We start from the raw sequence: 9,794 nt of genomic DNA on the forward strand, positions 1-9,794 counted from the left end.
CGAAATAATCTACTGATTTTAGCCATTTCAAATTTAATCAAATTATCTTGACAATTGCCACCTGTAGCGTGCGCACAAAGTTTACCCACAGTCGGATAGACCGACGGACATAGCTTAATCGACTCAAAGTGATTCTGAACCGATTGGTATACCTTAAGGTGATAGGTAGGATCAATATTTGTGGGTGTTACAAACATCAGCACAAACGAAATAGTGGTGTAGGGTATAATAGAACCGTATACATTTGAAACAACCAATTGACAAGGCATGAAAAAATTCTAATAAAAATAGATTCTTAAGAGAATTTTTCGTAAAAAAATTTTCAAACCTCAATTCCCGATTAGTTCCCTAAAATTTGAAGTAAGTAGGGCATGACGTTTCTTTCTTTTTTTTAAGTTCTTCCTATTTTTAAAGATTTGGTCAGGTGGTAATAAAAAACATTTTCTTTTTGCAAATTATTAACAAAATATTATTATTTATTTATATGTATTTATAATAAAATAAACACAGGAACAAATAAATAAACATTTATTATTCAGCAAGTAGTATAAAGTGTTTAAATATTCAAATACTCGCATTTATTAATAACAATAATAAATAGAGAAATATTTTCAATATTTATACAATTGTTTTTGTTTTGTTTTCTGTTTAATTGTTTTTCTACTTTTTTCTTTCTACGTATAGATAATAAAACGATAAAACTAATCAATTTGTTGCCATATAAAAATATTTAATTGTTATTAATAATATTAGAGACAAAAAATATATATTGTCTAATTAATTAAAAATTCTAAAGACACAACACACACACAAAAAACACATACATAAAATACGAATTATAGCGGTACGTTTCATAACGTATAACATACGTTACAATATCCATAACTAAGTACATTTACGTTACGATGATATGTTATGACTAAAGAACAAAAACAAATTAAATAGTTGTAATGTATTAGAGAAAACTTCCGTTTAATAGAATGATTTATTTATAAATTTAATAAATTTATCATCCATAATTATAAAATATTTAATTTCTTCTAAAACATTTATTCAACATTACTAATACAAAAACTTCAAAATGACTCCATTACAATAACATTAGAAAATCTTAAAAGATTAACAAAATCTAAACAAATTGTTTGCCATTTTGGAAGAAACAAAAACAACTGTGTCATTTTATAAACAATATAAATACAAAAATATTGTAGAAAAAGGAAATGATTTGGAAAATAACGAATCCATAAAAAAAACATACAATTTTAATTAATAACAATTGCAAGTTGTTACGATGTTATTGTTTAGATTTGTTGTGTTTTATTCGAAAAAGGCATCATCATGGAGCCACAACAGTATTCGTATTAATATTTATTAATTTATTGTTTTATGGACTAAATATAAATCCGAAAACTGTTAATAACAATTGAGAGGAAATTGTTCAATTTAGTTTTATTGGCATTTAGTAATTTTGTTTTTAATAATTTATGTTTGGAATTAATTTTCCAGGGGAATGATTCCCCTGATTGTGTGCAATCAATAAAAAAAAGTTGTCCCAAAAGATTGACAGCTTATTCTATAGAAAAATTTTAGGAACAGAGGAAGTTGCCCCAATGAAAGGTACTTTTTCTTTAGAAAAGTTGTCCCAATCAAAGCAACATTTTCTATAGGTAAGTTATCCTAATGGAAGCAACTTTTAACTATAAATATGTTGTCCCAATGGAAGAAACTTTTTCTAGAGAAAAGTTGTCCCAATGCAAGCAACTTTTTCTATAGAAAGTTGTCCCAATTGAAGCAACATTTTCTAGAGAAAAGTTGTCCCAATGTAAGCAACATTTTCTAGAGAAAAGTTGTCCCAATGCAAGCAACTTTTTCTAAAGAAAAGTTGTCCCAATGCAAGCAACTTTTTCTAAAGAAAAGTTGTCCCAATGGAAGCAACTTTTTGTATAGAAAAGTTGTCCTAATTGAAGCAACTTTTTGTATAGAAAAGTTTTTCCAATTGAAGCAACTTTTTCTATAGAAGAGTAGTCCCAATTGAAGCAACTTTTTCTATGAGAAAGTTATGCCAATGGATACAACTTTTTCTATAGGAAAGTTGCCCAAATGGAAACAACTATTTTCATAGAAAAGTTGTTCCAATGGAAGTAACTTTTTCTAGAGAAAAGATGTCTCAATGAAAGCAATTTCTTGTATAGAAAAGTTGTCCCAATTGAAGCTACTTTTTCTATAAAAGAGTAGTGCCAATAGAAGCAACTTTTTCTATACAAAAGTTGTCCCAATGGAAGTAACTTTTCTATAGAAAGGTTGTCCTAAAGGAAGCAACTTATTCTATACAAAAGTTGTCCCAACGAAAAAGTTGTCCTAATGGAAGCAACTTTTACTATACAAAAGTTATCCCAATGGAAGTAACTTTTTCCATAGATAAGTTGTTTTAGTGGAAGCAACTTTTTCTATACAAAAGTTGTCCCAATGGAAGCAACTTTTTCTATATAAAAGAAAAAGTTGTTTCAAAAGAGTATAATTTTTCTATAGAAAAGTTGTCTTAACAAACGCCTTGTTCAAAGTCTTTTTCTACGTTCTCTTTAGAAAATTTGTTTCAAGAAAGACAAATCTTTATATAGAAAAAATGTCCCAAATAGTGACAGCTTTTTCCGTAAAAAATTGTTGCACTAATGGTTGGTTGGTTAACCGTGGTAGTTCACAGTCAAGTAGAGTCGAAAAGAGTTTTGACCGGACCACTACACTCGTCAGATGTAGTATTTATAATATTAGATCCAGCCTGTAGCTGTGAGAAATCTAAGGATATCATTAAGCTTAGACCCAGATATCTCACCAAGGTTGGACATGAAGTAACTGCCAAGGAAGCGGTTTCTCTTTACGGCTAGAACAGGGCCGATGGAAGACCGTTTCTTCCATTTCCCTGTCTTTGCAACTGCGACAGTGATCGTGGAAGGGGAGCCCAAACCGACTTGCATGTCTGCCTATCACCCAGCGTCCTCTTATTACTGTTATCAGTCTCGTTATGTTCCGCCTACTTCGGTTTATAAGATGTCTTGTGCGTTTCTTAATGAACGAGGGCCACAATAACTGGGCCTCTTTACATGTGTCTAGGTTATTCCACCAATTTTCAGCCTTTTGAAGAAAGAATCTGAGGAAATCTAGTTGCACCAATAGAAACAACTTTTTCTGTAGAAAATATATCACAATCCAGACAATATTTTCTATAGAAAAGTTATCCCAATTGAGATAAATGTGTAAAATATTCTTAAATTCCTCATAAATATTAAAATTTCATTTCATCCAAAAAAACCATTTATAATGTAATAAAAATAATATTTATTTCTATTTAGTTTTAAAAGAAAATTCGATAAAACAACAATAATAAAACATTAATAAAGATGTTACAGAAATAAAAAGCTTAAAAAAAAGCTTTTCACTATATTTACTCACTCGTTTGTATGCAACACCAAACACAATACTAACGTGCAACAAAATCATGATTTCATTGTATGTATTTGATAGTAACAACAATGGGGGAAGGATGAAGACAATAATGATGATGATGATTGTGATCATTTTTTCCAGTGAAAAAAAAAAACAAAACTACTTAAATATGCACAACGCATACAAAAATATTTCACACTACACAAATACGCGGCAGACGCACAAATTCTGTTTATGGGAAGGAAGTAGATATACAGTAGAAAACATAGAAAACTTAGTAAATGTCTAGAAAACAATTTAGATAATAAGCAGCTAGTAGTGCTGCCAATTATGTTTAGAGCAACTTTTTTTGAGCAATTGTTGTTTTTTTTTTGCTGCTGAATATATTACTACTAAACATGAACTTTAAATATAATTATAAATATATAAATTTATTTATTATATCCGTGTTTAAGCATCGTTTTATTTACAAATTATGAGGGGTAAGACGGGAACGAGTTAAAGAAAAAGAGTTGTTGTGTTTGGAATTTTAAGCAGTTTGTGTTGAAAATGGAAATTTTAAATAAACACAAGCGTTAACCACCCACATTTGGATTAAGAAATTGTTCAGAAGATTTTGAGCCTTTTTAATTCTTCGCAACCGATTTTCACTGTAAGAGAATAAAGTAATATTACTTTGATTACCAGATCCCGCAGCTCCTCGCAGTGGAGGGACTTCCCATTTGGCTTAATTAAACTTTATTAGTATATATCCCATAAATAAAGACTACTGAAAGCTAACTGCAAAGAATGTAAAATTGCTATAAAATCCTAATAAACTTACTATTCCTATTTATACACAATAATTTAAAAGTAATTTATTTAAATTTAAAAATTAACAATTAAAATTTATTTGTAATAAAAATTGTATAAAATCCCAGCAAAAACTTCCACTACTATAGTAAGAGCTTAAACTATATAGGAAAGAATGAAGGAAGGAAGCACTTTATCTAAATTTTAAATGTTGTAGGGAGAGAGGACTTACAACACATCAAAAACTGCCCTCGTACCATCTTTGACACTTGTTGAACCAGTTTTGAATGGCTTAGAAATAAAGTTATCGGATAATATTAAATACCTGGGGATCCTTTACAATAAGACTCTAAACTGAAAACTACATTAAATGCTATCAATAAAGCCTTTTTTATAAAACGTGGGTTTTCAAACCGATAATGATCTTTTGAAACCATATTAAAGTTCATATTAACCTGCGCTGCCGTGGTATAGTGTAAGAATGTAGATCAGGGTTTCATTGGAAACAATTTTTCGTTTCATTTGTGTCTTCATAACGATGGCCATGAACAGTTGTCCCACATACATGCTCTTGGTGCTATTCTGTACATCCTACCACCATAACAAACCAGTTTAAAAGCTGATGACTTGGTGGGTCAAATAAATATATGTAAATACATTTATGATTGATCCATATATCTGGACCAGTGACTGAGGATCAACATTTTTGATACTACACAGTACTTATGAGGTTCTTATACCAAAAAGAAATCAATAGGATATCTAACAAGGTGTCAGGAATATGCCGATGGTTCTACACAGATAATTGGCAACATTGGACCGGGAATTTGTGGCCCAAATTTCCAAAAAGCCGTCCGTATCTTCCAGGCGAGGATTTATGCAATTATCATTTGAATTGGAGAATGTCTAAGAAGGAAGTTAAGAGGAATGAAGATATTTGTGATGTCGCATAATCTGGTGACCCTTAAGGCCTCAGGTCGGGTGTCGTAATTGACTGCTTTACATCTCTCAATGAACTGCATACGCAACACAAACTGTCACTATGCAGGATATCCGGCCATGAAGTTCTCTCTGCCAATGAAAGAGTAGATTGTCTGCAAATAGGGGCGAATGGCCCCCATTCATTGGTCTAGAACCATTCTTTGGTATAACCAAAAGATACGTTAGGTAAAAAATTTGATTTTTATGTTAAATATCCACCTCTGGGTGTCAATATCAGAACTCAGACTGGCAAAAGGCTTCATAACGGTGACAAAAGGTAAATCTCTAAAGTTATTGTTCTAAGATTTCTATTGGGACTTTATACAGGACACCATGGACTTAGAAACCACCAGTATTTTCTTGGAAGTCATGTAGATTCTGTAAATTGCAGTATGAAATCTTCGAACACGACTGTCAGCCTTTATGGCCTCTTAGAGCGAGTATTCTTTTTACAGCCAAATGATATATTCTTTCACCTACTAGAACCTTAAGATTTATACGAGAACTTAATCTCCATTAGTGAACCAAAGGGCTGCACAAAAGATCTTAACACAGGTGGCAATGTTGACAGCTCCGTCTCTTTCAATCAAACAAGGGGTTAAAATACTTAAAAAAGTCGTTATTTTTAAAATGGTGTTGTCATTGAATGTAAGTACTTACTAATGTAAATCGTATGCAAAAAGGTATGCGGAGAGGATGACTAATGAATTAGAAAGTGTTTTTATAGAACACATAAGACGTTATTAAACTACTTCTATGTAATCAGGAAAGTATGTTAATTGAAAGTCCTTACCAAGTTTTTGCTGGGTTAATATTTATGATAAAATACTATGTTTATATTGACAGACTATTTTGAATAGTTCAGTAAATTATATTCTCAAATTCCATAGTAATTTCAAACATGTGTGTAACAAACAACAAATGTTTAACAATTAATTAAAGACAAAATATATTGTAAATTAATAAATCTTATTGTTGTTGTGTAAAGTTAATTACAACAAATAGTTATAAATATTAAAACTTACAATGTAGGAGGAAAAGTATAATTAATTATTGTTCTACTATATATTGATTATAGGAATTATGTTATAAATTAATTAATTTATACTAAGAATAAATGCAGTTGAAAGTGTTTGAGCAGCTAACAAATTGATTTAAAGACATCATTGCCCAAATATGGCACCACACTTGGGATTTCTCATGACAGATTTTTATAAAAAAATATAAATTAATATTACATTTTTTTTCAATTTTCTTTTTGACTTTGTTCTCCCAAAAATTTGTTTAATAATTTTAAAAATTTTAATTATTTACTTATTTAAAATTTATAAAAGTACACATCTTTTAAATAAGAGACATTAAAAATTAATTTATTGAAATCTTAAAAGACATTAAGACAAGATTTCTTTACGTTTTTTTTTCATAACAAGATTTCCAAGTACTTACAGCACAAGGCGACATAAACCTTACAACCCATATAAAGTTCAAAGTTGAAATAATTAAAAAAATTTCCTTTATATCTAAAGACCTTAAGTAAAGGAAAAGTTTAAGAACACACACTCAAACAAAATAATAATGAAAAATAAAAGGACAAACATTCAAACGCAACATATTTTCTAATGCAAGTACTTTATAACAAACACAAAGTACACTGGTACTTTAGTACTTTAGTACGCTTGTGATAAGATAAATTATATAATAATAAATTATGAAAGATAACACAGAGAACACATACAAATTGAAATGAAACGAATGAAAACATAAATTAAAACTGAAAAAAGGAAGAAATGACAAAGGAAATGCAAAATAATTATGTTTTCCAAAGAAAATTTTATCGAAACACAGATGAGCTGAAGAAGGTGGTGATGTTGAAGAGGCAAATGAAGGCATTAAAGTAACAACAATGACATGTTGAGGGAAACAAAGTTAAATTAATCCTGTAAGGGGGTATGAAAATAAAATCCTGCGAATATTAGAAAGACTAAAAAAGAACAAATACAAATGTATTACTGTAGTTGTGGTAGATAACGCAATACGAGAAGGTGATGCAAGTCTTCCTATTATGTTTCCCCCGGGGGCATGTTACCTTGGTGAAATCTTCAACTTGGTATTATTGCAATATCCCGGGGAAAAGAGGTGCTACGAATACCTCTAGTCTGCCGGGACTATAAACTGGTGATGATCAAATGTGTCCTCGGCCTTTCTTTGGTATGATTTGACATGGGGTCGAACCAGAGTACCACATAATCTGGCACTACGGATGGCCAGTTGCCCGGACAGAATTTGTCCTGGCTGGTCAGTTAATAGAGGTTTCTTCGGGATCCACTTTGGGGAGGGAATATTGGTTTAAGGACTGATATATCCTATGCCATATATATCTGGATTCTCTCTCCGACGTTGTTGCCATCTCAACAGATGTGACTGGGTGATGTGACAGAACAACTTATGCTGGATTCCTGAACGCGTTGAGTATCTCTTACTATTCGCGTAGTAGGGCGCCAGTATAGGTTGGGGAATTTTCTAGTTGCCTGTCATTCCGTAGAATGATCTGAGAATGGAACTGATGTAAGTTGGTGAACGATCGGGAAGATTCCTCTGTCCTATAGGAGACTAGTACTGATTTAGTAGACCTTTTACTTCAGGGAAGTTCTCAGTGCTGTTGCCATCTCAACAGGATGCATATTGTCTCATGCTAGGCGACTTATGGTTGAGACTTGCCACTCAACTTGTCGGGGCAATTATTGGGTTCGAATTGACTTTGGAAATTCCTACATCCTTTGTCACATTATCTGACATACAGAGGGATCCAGATTTTTTTTGCTGGGTATTTGGGACTACCAAATACGTCTCTAGGTACTGTTGCCGAACCAACAGGGCCATTTCAGTAGTGAGGTTGCGCGGGCTTTAAGAGGTTAAGGAATGCACTAGAATGGGAAATTTGTTGATGGGGATTGCATTTTAAATAATGCAATCTTTCATGACATCTAAAGGGTGGTCACCATCCGGTTTAACGGAAGATTGATTGGTCGGATTAAAAGTTCGGATCAAAGATCTAAGCCTAAATATAACGATCATATATAATGCTAAGAGAGAGAATTAATTTCAGTGATGTTATCTGCATATCTGAACCCAGAATACTTCTCATTTATCCGATGCATTCAAGAGGAAACATTCGACACATTCATACTACATAGTAGACATAGTATATATAGGTGTGGCGAGGTATATAAATCCTCGATTCATTCTGTATCTCATAAATTTGACAATTTGGCAACAGCATCGAATTTATACCGAAATATCCCCGCTAATTAGTCTTTGATCGAATATTCTCTACCATCCTACAATCTAAGCAGATTCCTCCAGGTTGTAGTCCCGGCAGATTAGCACCTCTTTTACTCCCCGATTGCAGTTACACCATGATGAAGGACATAACAGAGTTATTGTTCCCTTAGTGTACGACACCATGTCGTACTCTCTCATTCCCAAGATAATTGGATTTTCACTCCAAAATGACCCGAATCACACTCGGTAAAGTATCGTGAAAGAAAGTTTTCTTTAGAAAAGAAGGTAATTTTACTCAATAACACTCGAAACACTCAAGCCTTAGATTTTTTATTTAGATAAACTTTGAACTCTATTGACCCAGAATTACAGTTTCATTGTTGTAAGTCTCTGGAAATTGGAAAAAGGTTTTCAATTTCTGAAGAAAAATAGTACATTTGGAGTTCAGCTAGTTGTAGCCTCGACTAACAGGCCTTTCCAGCGGTTTAATCATAACATCATGATCAGAAGCTTCTGCAACTTCGCTTCTAACCTGGCTATGGAAAGACTTTTAGAAGAGTAACGTTTTGTCATAGATTTAAGTCCATATAGCGGGAAGAGCACTAACTTGTTGTGAATTTACATTTTATCTGAATCTCATGATGTTAGGAGTTTCAATTAGGCAACGGTTCTAACTAACTAGAGGTTCTGAAAGTAGAGGGTACAGTACCTTGAGTTCGGATATGCTTTTAATATTTAGTTCAAAGGTCCCAGTGAAGCTTATGCAATTATTTCATGTATTGGTGCATGATAGATAGATTCATAGATTCCAAACTCTGTGATAAATTTCAAAGGAACCAGACCTCTGAAGAACCGAGCTAACCCGAATAAAAACAAAAACTCCAACTTAAGCTTTACATAAATCTTCCCTCATATCCTCCTAATAGCATAATGTGAACTTTGAAATATGGATTTGAAACTCATGATTTAATGCTAACAGTTCAACATCCTCTTTCTAAACCCATTCCATGCCATTCGTATAATAGCGTTAAAGTAATATACATTTGAACTCACAGTTCCACCCATGACTTCTTCCTGCTTTTAGGTTTGTTCTGGCCATTATAATCTAGTCGACAATAAAATTTACGTAATGGATATAGTATGTATGTATGTATATGGGAACATTTGCTTGGTGTTTGTGTGTGTGTGACTATGAGTGTGAAGAACACAAATTAAATGTTTCAACTTCCATTAGATGTTTCAAATACAAATTAAAAGCAATTGTTGTTATCTATGAGTCTGTTAACCGTTCTGATGTG

The sequence above is a fragment of the Lucilia sericata genome, unplaced genomic scaffold (assembly GCF_015586225.1).
Source record: "Lucilia sericata isolate MDLA Ls3-8-SP2 unplaced genomic scaffold, ASM1558622v1 Contig000479F_arrow, whole genome shotgun sequence".
NCBI lineage: Eukaryota > Metazoa > Arthropoda > Insecta > Diptera > Calliphoridae > Lucilia > Lucilia sericata.